Source organism: Gallus gallus, chromosome 4 (genome assembly GCF_016699485.2).
Source record: "Gallus gallus isolate bGalGal1 chromosome 4, bGalGal1.mat.broiler.GRCg7b, whole genome shotgun sequence".
Lineage (NCBI taxonomy): Eukaryota > Metazoa > Chordata > Aves > Galliformes > Phasianidae > Gallus > Gallus gallus.
The window spans coordinates 66,317,739-66,330,828 of NC_052535.1; the positions used below are offsets into that span (position 1 = coordinate 66,317,739).

Genomic DNA, 13,090 nt, shown 5'->3' on the forward strand with positions numbered 1-13,090 from the left:
TCAAATAGCATAGGCATATAGCTATATATCATATAGGCTCAACAACTGTGCATTGTAAAAGATTTTAATATTAAAAATTAAGTCAAAAGACATAGGAGCATGGGAAAGAATGCACTGGGTTAAGAACACTCCAATAATGGCTCTAGTGAGTTCAACACTTTTAAACAGATTAAAGCATAAGACATTGAAGATGCAATTCTGTCACTAGCTGAACTGAGCTAAATGTAACCACTGAAAGGAGCAGGTCTTGCTTCTCCCATCTACTGCTCCTGGCTTTGTCCCCTTCTTCATAACGCATCTGTTACTTACTGAACCTGTACTGAAGCTGGTTCAACTCAAACAAAATGATTAGATGCATTTCCTGACTGAGCTTCCCGGATCCAGCTTACACAGGGAGGTGGGATGGAGATGTCAGATTAGAGTGCCTTTGAGTACTTATGTAGAGCACTCAGCTCTGATTTTGGCCTAGTTTGCATTAGAGAAACGTATCAACTGTGGATGTTGGCTTGGAAATCCAGATCACCCACAGCAGTGGCAATTAACAAAAGAATGCAATCCTAGTCTGTCCGTGCTAGCTTTTGCTACTATAAGTAATATCTGTCCACAGACCGATTGTAAAGGCTCAGCCTGGCACTAGATTTTGGGGCACACAAAGGTATTAAGAGAACTAAATTCCACTCTGATCTTCGGGATATCACTCAGTGCCCCTCTGCTGCAATTCATCGCTTACCAAAACGGGGATAACGATATTTCTGCTGCTGTATAGTGAAGATGTGAAGGTACACGTTTTTAAATCAGATTTCTCAATCCTATAGCTGTTGTGGAAACAAGAATGCCCTATAATATTTTAGTGCAAAAATAAGGGTTATTTTAATATTTTAAAATGTGAAAGTACATTTTTTTTTATTCTTCGTTTGCAGAACTTCTGGCAGAACAGCTTCCTTTCAGGATCTCTGATTTCTCTTTCACATCCTTCTGAACTTTTCTTCATTACTAAGCTTGGTAGTTATGGCTGTGACCCTATCTTCTATCTCACTGTGTGCATGTCCCACCCCTTCGGACGTTCCTAAAGCTCCAGTGATCTCAGTGCCACTGATAGGGACCTTGCTATACAAAGTTATGCCCTTTCCCTCAGTCACCACCACGAATTATTACAAAGTCCCACCAAAAAGCTATTGTTTCTGGACTCGAGGTATTAGCTACCATCTTCCCAGATCTACTTCCAGCAAAGTGCAGTCGGTGAGTTTACCATTCAAAGGCTTCCTTCCCGTTAGAGCTCCGCGAGCAGCACCCAGGCTAACTGACGGCTCGCGGCCTGGCAGACCTCCCGCACCGCCCGGCCCGCTCAGCGCCGCGACAAGGGCACCGGCTGCGGCCCCCCGCGCCGCGCTTCCGCCGGTCCTTTGTCTCCACGACCGTCTCGGGACGCGCGGGCTGAACCACAGCCTCCCGGCGAAGTAGCGCACGTCCCTCCCGCAGCCGCCGGACGGCTGCACGCCGCAGCACGTCACTCTCCCGTCGGACGCCCCCACCCCAACGCCGGCCCGTCGCGGCGGCCTTACCGGTGTCACCCCGCACATCCCAGCGGGACGGCCGCGACCCTTCGCGCGCGGCACTCTCCCTCCGTCTCCGGCGCTGCGCCCCGCCCGTGCAGGCCGCCCCGCCTCGTCCCGCCGCGGGGCCGGCTCTCCTCGGCGCTCTTCGCTCTTCTCGCCGGCCCTTACCTGCGGCCACCAGTGAGGGAGAGCCGCTTTGCTAGTTGCCGTGGGAGCCGGGCCTCGTTGTGCAAGCCCCTTCCCCCGCTTCTCAGTTGCAAGCTGCAGCAAAGGGCTGCGTGCTTTCCTCCTGTTCTGAGCAGCCATGCTCAGAAACTGAGCTCTGTAAGTGGAAAAAAGAATACAAAAAGAGCTGCTCTTAACAATCTCTGTAGCACTGGAAATCCCAAAATGTTAGCTATCTTTTACAGGCTGTTTTTGACCCGAGGCCTGAACAGGTGGAGGCTGTGGTGGGAGCATTGCTGTGGCAGAGCCCGACGCCTGACAAGCCTGCCGTGCAAATTGGTGTTCTTGGTTGTTTGCCAGCACAGCCTGGCACCAAAGGCAGCTCGGCCTGTCTAAACATCAAGTTTTCTAGCCACTGGGCTAATCAAGGTTAGCAAACAGGCTCTCTTGTTTTCTAAGAAGTAGACCTTTGGCTATTGGGAAGCTGCCCTGATAATCTTAAACAAATCAGTGGTATCAGAATATCTGTGAGTTTTTTTCATCAATAGTCCTTTTGAAGCCCAGTCCTGCCCTTTTTGCTCTTATAGCCCAAAGGCTGCCCTTTGCAAAGAAACCATGTAACCTTTTTTTCAGAAGATTTCTACTCCAAACCCAAACAACAACAATAACAACAACAAAGTTTAAACAGAAAAAAGTTATTTGCAAATGAGAGGTCAGAGGGCTGTGCTGAGCCATGGCTGCTGGTTGTACTCGCATTTCTGTGTGTGGTGTGGTTTTCCGATGTTCTGCATTTTAGCCTGTCCCGTCTCCCTGACTGCACACTGACAACCCTTGAGTTGTGTTTCAGTGAATGGATCCGGCACTCTGTTCTTTGAACGGCCATATGGCTAAAGGATCAAAACATATTGACATGTAAGGTGGAATAAAAATGGATCTGTGTGAAGAAAGTCCATATCTGCTGTTTTGAAATCAAGCAGTTGTATTCTTCTGAGCAGGAAAAAGATAAGATGCTCTTCCGTTTCCTTGGCAGTATCCACCACCTTTGCTCATTCACTTGCTATAGCAAAGAGGATGCAACACTGGGAAAGGGGAGTGAGCTGCTGCAAGACACAAATAGATAGCAGGCCTGCCAGAAAACAGTTACTTCAATGTAGTTTTATTGGTTAACACTGATTTATTGACAACTAACAATGTAGTTTTATTGGTTAATATCGATTCACTGACAGCTTTCAGGTTGTTTGAGGAAGAAAACTTTGCAAAGCTTTTAACAAAATAGCTACCTCTCTTGTAATCACATCACAGTTGTAAATAATTCATACACGCTTTTCCACATTCATATTTTCTCATGCATGCCACTCTATTCTGTAAGCCCACGGCTACAAAAGGTGTTTTTATTTCCCTTGTTTGCCCAGCAATAACAATCGCCTCAATCAGGCCTGCACACCACTGTGCTGCAAAAATACCTGGCCAAACCATGAATGAGCCAGCTTTGTTGCCAGAAGGAGCTGAACTGCCTTAGTGCAGCACTCTCTGTAGTTTAATGAGATGTGTAGGATATATGAGCTCTTCCAAGACTGACTGACTGAATGGGTGAGAGGCCTTACCAGTGCTCCTGACCTGTGTTACATGTATGTGGTTTCACTTTTATCTTTTGGTATTGCTGCCTAGTAATACAAATCGTATTAGTCCCAGGAATGCAAAGCATCTGTGCAGCTTCTCTAAAGTGTGATTAAGCTTTTTCCCAAATATATTATGGTAGAGAATCTACAAAGAAAAAATTATCAGAGGTAATACAGAAATCTCCCTGCTAACTTTGCGTGGAGATAGTAACGCTCAATGTCTTCCACATGGATATGTCTTTTTCTTTCCTGTGTGTTATCCATGTGTCTTTCATATCAATTCCTGAACTGTCACACAAAAAGGGAGAACTATGAGTATGTGAGACTGATTGATGAATCCAGCACAGTTAGGGAGCTCTTTGATTTTCTGTGTTTTTCAAATCCTCTATCAGTTCATGGCTGCAATAACTCCGGAAGCATGAGCACAAACAGCTCATCCAGCTGTGCTCATATTGGCACTGCCTGGGACACATGAGAGAAAAGAATGTACGTCATGGGAACTGTGTTAACTAAATGTGCTGGCAGATTGAAAACTTTCCCAAGAAGACCTGGAAGGAAGACAGAAATTTGTCACGGCATGCCATCAAGCACTTCCTGGAGTACCTCCAGTTAATGAAATGCTATATGATTCCCCAAACTGTCTACTGTCAAATCCACATTAATAGCAGTGCCAATGGGGATTTGACTTTATAGACATGGATGGTTATCACCACTGCAGTGTGGATACTCCTGGACTGGCTTAACAAGTACAGGGTGCATTAATATCAGGACTGTGGATGTACTTAAGAAATCTGGTGTGTATTTACAGTACAAATAGTGACACACTGTGATATGTTGGCTTGAAATGTCTTTGAAGAGGTGTTAGCATGCTCATCATAAATTGTAGCTTTAAAGGGGCTTGACTGTCACCCAATAGTTTGATCACCATTTTTCTCCTAAGCTCTACAGTAAATCCAAATAATTTAACTGTAGCTGAGATTTCACCAAAACTCTAAAATTTTTGATTGTATTGAATTACTGCTTACAGGTTCACTGGCTGTATACTGTATTTGGAGTCCTACATGATGTTATATTTGAAAACCCTTTGTTTTGCTAGTGCAAGTTAATGCTGCCCCTTGTGCAGATGTGCTTGAGTTAGTCTCTTCCTACAAGATCTGCGTATCCATTTTCTGGCAGGAACTCAGTATGACTCAGTTCACAAGATGATGGATGCACAGTGAATGAGACAGTTGTTCAGTATTGATCTTTATCTGTTCTAATGTGTGTGTGGCTATGACCTTTATTTACTGTACACTAAATCAGAATGGGTTTATTGATCTCCTCACGGGGAGACTGTGTTCATCACCTGAGTAAACGTTTTATAAATATTCATGAATTTTCCTTCATAGCTTCCTGTCTGACAAGATGATATTAGTACTTCCATTTTACAAATAAAGAATTGAAACAACACAGAATAAGCACCATAATGTGAAAGTGTCTGCTAGTGATTCAGACAATGCATGCTCTATTTGAATGATTTAACATTTGCTTTTCTGAGTATATATTTACAGTGCAAGGTATATTCTGTGCATATTACATACAACTTGCAAATCTTGAGTGAGGTAGAGCAGGTACATAAATATTATCATGGGAGCCTTCCTGAAAGTCACCTTCTATGTGCTGAATCTATTCCCTTGTTATTCCAAGCATGCCATGCAGTCTGGTTCATAAGTGGGCTGAACTTTATCTTAAAAGCAACTGGGTGTTTTGCTCTTATTACTGCAGGAAAAAAAAAACTGTTCCAGCAAATGTTGCTGTGAGGGTTAAGAATTATCTTCTACCTTCTGAACTAAAACTCATACCCACTTGGTCTTTTACCAGCAGTGACTACTGTTTTATATGTTTAAATTGTTATTTTGCTTCCTGGTATATCTGTCCGCATTTGTTTTGCTAATGTTAACAGGATAAGAATGAATTATATCAAAACGGATGAAGACTAACTAAATTCTGAATAGAAGTGTCCACCTGAATGTGTAATGCAGTTTAACAAATCCATGCAGAACATATCTAATATTGGATAAAGTGCCAGCTTTGTGTAGACAAGTTTAGAAGGAGTATTTGACTGCAGTATTCACGTGTACAGTGCTCACTTTGCCTCTCATCATCTTTCTGCAGCTCCTTATCTTGGCATTTCTACTTTTGACAATGCAGAAGATGAATTAGTAATCTGTGAGTTTTCAGCTCCTAACAGTCCAGGTTCGCTCTCTTGGTGAATTAACGTAGGCCTACTGAATGAGAAGACACAAAACTGTAAGCCTTAAGAAGAGAAACACATCATCTAATATTACTACTTCTAAGACCATGGGGGTGCATGTATGGTTAGAAAGTAGTGCCAGCTGAGTAGAATTACACACAGGTAAATTACTTTATCCCTTATTTTTCTGTTTACTGTGATGCGTCAATTTCCTGTGGCTAATCTTCAGCCTTATCTTATCTACAGTTGCAAACCTGTTATTAGCTTGTTTACACTACTACTAGTTTATTGTACATCAGAACTCCCTTGATTCACAAACTGAAGGTACTTATGTGCCTTTCTTGTCATTGTATATATAAGCTTGTCCTCAAAATAACCTTAATTATCACTCTTCTGTTTATCAAAGTGTGAAATGAGCTGAGTCAATGGTATCAAATAAGCTATTTAGTAAACAGCTTATTTCTCTTTCTGTGCTTATAGACAGCTCCCATGTAGCTTACATTTTTTTCTGAAGATTTTTCTCCACTCACTTATTTTTACAGTTTTCTACGTTATCCTTTCTGCTGAACAGACAACTCTGACTTTCTAAGTAAGATTTAAGCTTTGCTGACTGTTTTTACACAGTAGCTTATGTCAAACTATTGAATCTGTTTCTTGGACAAATAGCAGTATTTTATAATCTAGGGGATGGATGTGAAAGTGCTTCTTGGGCTTTGATTCTCTCAGGTATTTTTCACAAGAGAAAATCGTAGGCTGATTTTGCATGAGGTGGTTAATCTAATTTTAAGAGGTCTAGCATCAAATCAAAAGTGCCATTGCTACAATACAACACGCTGATACAGATTCATTTTTTATGGTTCACATGTAGTTAAACATTTTTGAACAGGGAACTTTGCACCAGCAGACTGTGTGTCTGATCACTTCACCTTCTTGTAACAGTACAAGAACAAGATAAAGCACAAGCATGACTTTAGCTGACTTGGCCCAAAAGCTATCACATGCTTGTTTCTGATCCACTCAGATAGCCCAGTGCTCCACAAATTCAAGATAAATTAATGAAAATCCATGACATTGGTAAAGACAAGAGAGACATAATTTAGTATCTTTGGGTCAAGTTCAAGCCTGGAAGGAAGCCTAGGGTTTTACTTTTAACCAGTATTATATGTGACAGTATTAGAATAGCAGATCTTTGCTAGGATCTTAGGATTTTATGCCATATAATACACTGCAATGATCATTTAGAAAAAGCATATTGTCTTCTAGTGAATGATTTATACTTTATTTTCCTCCTACAGCTAGAGGAATTATTTAAAGAAATTAAGGTAATCCAAAGCGTTCTTTTTTGAGTCAGTTGGGATTTCTCCTGAAATATTCTCCAAACCAGAGAAAATTTCTTACTGTATTCGTCACCACGGCCTGTGGAAGTAAAAGCGGATTGTGCCTTCACAGTGCAAAATTCAGCAGGAGACATTATCTGATTAGCTCTTCTCCAGAATTTGCCCCAGAGTAACTAAATAACAGCAAATCTACACTCAGTTAAAGTGTGCTAATCTTCACTGAAATCCAAGAATATCTCTACTAATGCAATACTATTAAACCATTGCAAATCTGGTGCAAATTGTCATAGTGTCACCTGCAAAATGAGATTCATTACTTCACTATAGCAGATCCTATTAATAAATCATTATTTTTCCTACCTTATGCCAGGATTTCATAAAATTTTCATACATTTCATAAAATACAGAAGAACTGATGATTTTTATATTTATTTTTTATCAGATGTTAATTAAAGTTTGTAAGCATGATGGGGTAAATCCATAAACTTAATTAATTCCTACACCACCTGTAGGAACAGTCTGACATTGCTATCTTGTACTTGTGCATGAGCCAGAGAAGTTTTACACTTTTGCAGATGGTAGTTCATGCTTTCAGGTAAATCAGAATACTTTTTTGTCCCTAGAATGAGAGATGACACATAGGCAAGCTGATATAAAATAGCCTGACTGTCTTAATCAATGACTAAGCCACGAGAAAATCATTTGCCATTGCAAAAAAAGTATGAAGTGTGCCTATTTTTTATATCTTTGTTAACCTGAGATAGCAGACGATAACTGTTGTGCTTTTCAGTCTCTTGCTGAAGAAAAAGGGAAACTGCAATAAAATAATTCAGAGCAGATTTTGCAATGGGAAGATGGGTCACAAAGGTTATAAAACTGCAGCAACAGCAGAATGGTTAGCAAAGGTTGAAAAGTTGGTAACCATAAGGACTCTTACAGCTGCTTCCCAAAATCTGCTTTTCTAATATATACATGAATAGTTAGATGAGATCTCACTGCACTTTCAAATTAATTCTTCTGACCCCCTTTTCCTCTGTAATGTATTTCTTTCTATTCCTCAAGAGCACAACATATGCCCTGTTTGATATCATATTACCACGTATTTCCCAGGAAAAAAGAATTTCCAGCATTCTGGACACATACCTGGCTTGTTGCCATGGTCATACTTTTCCCAAAACACAGAGGAACTAAAGGCTTTTATCAGTGCTAATTAAAGGTCATAAACATGATGATGTAAAGCCACAAGCTTTTAATGGATTCCTCCACTGCCCATAGGAACAGCCAGATAGTACTATCTTAATTTTTCAGGTGAAGAAACTTAGTCATGTGAAGATTAAGTGGGTTGTCGGTATCTGGGAAATATTGTAGTGGCAGAGTTGGGATTTTTTCTTTATCCTAGTTCTGAGCCAAGTACATTATTCACACCATCCAATAATAAAATAAATAAATAAATAAATAAAACATGAAAAGGAACAGATGTTAAACATCCTTCAAAGAAAGTTGTATGTCTAGAGTGCACTAACAGACTCTGCTTCCCCGAACTTGGATACGGGGAGGAGTTCACATGATTTGTTTTTCAATAGAAGTCTAGAAATGTCTTAAGTGAAGCTTATTCAACTATTATTCCCCATGAAAGAGGAAAAGGGCAGAAATAGGAAGTAGATGTGGAAAGCTGCTCCCTGTATATAACCTAAAGACCCCAGAAAGTCCAGGCTTTCTGGCCAGCATTTAGCACTGCCAAACAGCACAGCCTGACAAGACTGAGAAAGTCTTGTAAACCCTGAGACCATCTGTCTTGGGAGTAAATTGGTTGTATTTACACTGAAAGGGATTTAGTGATAAAAAAAAAAAAGCTGTGTACTGACAAAAACACTCTTAACATAGATGTGGCTGTAACAAAGAAGTGTACTTCTACTTTAGCCTGGTAAAATTACCTTCTCTTTTTATGCCCTCATTGCAATAACATCTCTGCCAGCAATGAGAGGTTTTCCAGCACAAGTTTTTGACAAACTACTGTTTTCACTGCCATAAAATATTATGTGATAAAAATAAAATATATAGTGGCTAGTATAGTAGAATTCAGATCAGAGCCATATAATAAATATAGTCCATGGATTCCTTGTGTGTTTATTATTTTAGGAATACTTTCTCCCCACTGCTGTTATGACATGTTGGTGCAACTTGCTATGCAGCATATTCCAGTGTCGACTAATTGTTGCTTACTAACAGGGCTAAGAGTCATCATAATCTACCCACAGGGCATTTTCTTTTATCTTTTCCCATGTTCAAAGAATTCTGAAAAGCATCAACAGGTTGTTACCATTCATTATTAATATTACAGTCTTAGGGCTAGGATTAGAGAAGGAGACAATAATTTGGCTTGTATTTTTAATGCTTGTGTCCCAAAAGTTACCATTTATTTTCTGTTGTTTTCTTTTTGCATTCCAACCATTCCAATCATTAGACCTGTAGTAAAATTCCAGTCTTGACACGTGAATGATTTTATGTATTCAGTTTACCTAGGATTCTAAATTTTGAAAGGAGGAATGTGTAAAAATAGGAATGAAAACAATAGACCTTTTCTTTTAAAATGGTAGTAATAGATCAGATGAAAATAAACTTTTCAGCATGTTCCCTGAACTCAGGACAGGAAATAGTGGGACTGAATTGTAGAAAATGAGAATTAGGAGAATATTAATGGATAGACTATAAATCAACTTCAGAGCGTAATAGGACTGAATGCCAAATATAGTGAGCCTGCAGACATTTCAGCTGTTGAAGAATAAAGGTGATGATGCAGATGATAGATTATGAAGAGCAAATAACTAACAGTGTTCTGCACATCAATGTCACGTTGTTTACCCAGCCTCACTTATAAGCTTTTTATAAGCTTTTATAAGCTCACTTATAAGCTACATTATTTTCAGTCTTCAGCTGTAGCATATCACTATGTGCATATTTATAAGTAAGCTTCTACAAAAGCTTTTTAGATTCCTGGTTTAGTAGTTAAAGTGGTTCACTGATTTAAATCCATTTGAAAAGTTTCATTTCATGACTAATTTCATCTGACCTAAGTCCATGCTGCCAGGAGGAGTAGTTCTGTCTTCCCCTTCACTTCCAACCACAAAGTTCACTTCTGTCAGAAGCAGTGCTCTGTAGCAACTTGGCTGAAACTTAACCCCTGACAAAAATAAAGGAGTAGAAAAAGAAACAACTCTTTTTCACCTATATTGGTTATATTCTGGAGTAGAAGTTCTATCCTGCAGTTACAGGCACTCTAAGGGGAAAGAAAGAAGGGCTGGAAAAAAGGACAAAGAGGGCAGCAAGACCTCCATTTCAGTGCAAGTGTGCATCTGAACTGCAACCTCATGCTCCTCCATATAAATGGCTTTACTGGCACATCTATGTTGGTGAAATACACAGTAATCTATCTGTCTGTACTAACATACAAATTTAACAGTTTCTTGGGGGATAGTTTATACTGGTCTTCACATGCTCCCTCCAACTGGATATCTGTAAAGCAACGTAAAACACTTCTATGCTATAATATTTAACAGTATAATATTAAAAGATTCTGATTATTATTTTCAAATGTTTTAATTATCACCATTCCTCCAAAAACAAGGTCAGCAAAAGGATTCATTTTAAAATAGGTTTAACCACTGCAGTTTAGTTGTGGGTTGTCTGTAAAAACAAAAAAATCAATGAGTCAGCAGCACTGTGGATACTGTAATGTGAAGTTCACACTTCTTGCTCATAAAACTGCTGCTTTTTTTGTCATCTTGGAGTCTCTTGTCTATCTAATTTCCACGAGTTTCCTGGCCTGTCTCTGGTTTAGTGGTTACTTGACTGCTTACACTCAGAGAGGTAGGGGGGATTATCGCTGCTCTGTATGGAACCATGACAGTTGGTACTTTTAAGGCCTAAGACCCAATGGTTGATCCAAATAATGCAAGTCCAGACAAACTCCAAACTGCCAGGGCCAGCCTTGGTTGCTGCATTACTTTGTAATTTAACATGGCCTCAGATACATGGATTCTGCTTACCCAGCTCTGACTTCCTTGCTGTGTCCCACCTCCACTCCTCCTATCTCAGTCGATCAAATAAAACTTTTTATCTTAAACTATACATTCATGAAAACTAAAATGCCTTACTCTTCAGACCTTGAAAATAAATAAACAAACAAACAAACAAATAAATAAATAACTGAACCAAATAATCAATCAATCAAATAAATAAATAAATGTACCACCACCAACAAAAAGCAACGAATAATCTGTTTTGAAAGATGTTCATTGAGTTTTTGTCAGAATGTGTGGTTTATCTGTTCCTGTCTTTCAGGTTTTACTTCTTTGCTCTGTTGAATCTGTCACTTCTTTGGTCCCTTTCTACTAAGCAGGACACTCATGACCTTTTTCCTTATCCCTCTGCTATTTGATTTCTCCCTAAATCTGGACTTCCTTTGTATTTCTTCTGTGTGATCCCTGGGTCTGTCTTGCTTGGAGCAGAAGCTCCCTCTGCTGCTCTGATTTGTGGTATGCAATGTTAGAAACTGGATAGGTTTCCAATCATCTGATAAAGCATATTCTGTGGGAATGAAGGAAACTATTATTCAAAATGATCTACAATAAAAATTGTTTTTCTTGCAATTGCAACTATTCCTGAATTTAACATCAGGGTAAAGCAATTTCATGGTAATACATTTGAATAGATTTCCTAGAAACCGGTATTAAAAGCCTGATCTTTTAGTAGTAGCAAACCTTGAGAGAAATTGAAAGTTTACAGTCAGCAAAACCTGAAATCAGATCCTCCCATCTGTTTCTTCTCCAGAACTCCCACACACCACGCTGCTTCTTACATCCCAGCGTTGGAGAAGATGTGCTGCAAGCTGACTTAACCAGCCTGGGGTTTTCCACAGCCCTTGTACCACCAGTACAGACCTGTAGCTGTTTTTGTATTCTTAGGGCCTGGTATTATGCTTACTTATGTATGATCTTATGCCAGTGAACTTGTCAAGGGGTTTCAGTGAAATAAGGTCTGCCTACAAGAATTCCTTCCAGTACTTGGAACTTATAAGCAGGGGGGGGACCGACTTCTTATTTTTACATAGTCTGATTGTGATAGGACAAGGGGGAATGGTTTTAAACTGAAGAGGGGAAATGTAGGTTAGACATTAGAAAGAAATTCTTTACTCAGAGGGCAGTAAGGCACTGGCACAGGCTGCCCAGAGAAGCTGTGGATGACCCATCTCTGAAGGTGTTCAAGGCCAGGTTGGATGGGGCCTTTGGCAACCTGGTGTGTGGCAGCCCTGTCCATGGCAGGAGGTTGGAACTGGATGGGCTTTAAGGTCACTTCCAACCTAAGCCAGTTTATGATTGTATGATTCTGTGACTCTATGATTCTGTATCTGTTTCTGTGCAGTGTTTTGTGTACTCTTTTTCTCATACAAGTGATTAGGAGGTTGCTGCTTATTCATGTACATGTTCAAATCAACTTAAGGTACAGAAAGCTCATTGCTAATGTTAAAACCTGTTCTACATACCCAGTCTCAGGCTGGTTGGCTTTCTCTTCTGTTTGGCAAAGCAGAGACAATAAATAAGTTGTTCCTGGTAAATGCTATCCTGGCAGCATAAACTTCTGTATTTAGTATTTATCCCAACTTTTCTGGTTTCATTTAATATGTGGGCATTTTGTATGCTACTGCAAGCTTTGACCTTACTCCTGTCTGATCAGTGGAAGTTAAGCTGTTACGAGGTGAAAAGTAAAGCTGCAAAACAGGGAGAACTTCACAACAACGTAAGTGTTATTGCGTAAAAAAATCTGTGATATACTGGGAGTTCTGACTCTGCCTGGAGTCTGAATCATAGGACTGTTGAATATCTTGAGTTGGAAGAGACCCACAAGTATCACTGAGTCCAACTCCTGGCTCCACTCAGGATCACCCCAAATTCAAACCCTTTGTCTGACAGCGGTGTCAGACAAATGCACCCAGGACTCCGGCAGCTTGGAACCACAACTTCTGCCTAGGGCAGCCTGTTCCATGCCCACCACCCTCTGGTGCAGAACCTTTCCCTAACACCCAGCCTGATTCTCCCCTGACACAGCCCCATGCCATTCTTTCTGGCCTTGTCGCTGTTACCAGAGAGCAGAGTTCAGCGCTGGCCCTCTGCTCCCTGTGAG

General features: G+C 40.3%; 1 protein-coding gene across 3 annotated transcripts in view; it reads right to left on the minus strand.

Annotated features, from left to right (window-relative positions):
* Positions 1-1,631, minus strand: part of ATP10D (ATPase phospholipid transporting 10D (putative)) — a 38,135-nt gene extending 36,504 nt beyond the window's left edge. For 2 of the 3 annotated variants that reach the window (XM_004936057.5, XM_420722.8), the window contains exon 1: positions 1,563-1,631. The gene's annotated coding sequence lies outside the window, so the exon portion shown is untranslated. Of the gene's footprint in view, positions 1-1,249 lie in introns of all 3 variants that reach the window. The other variant, XM_015285487.4, reaches the window with a different exon arrangement.
* Positions 1,632-13,090: the final 11,459 nt, after the last annotated feature.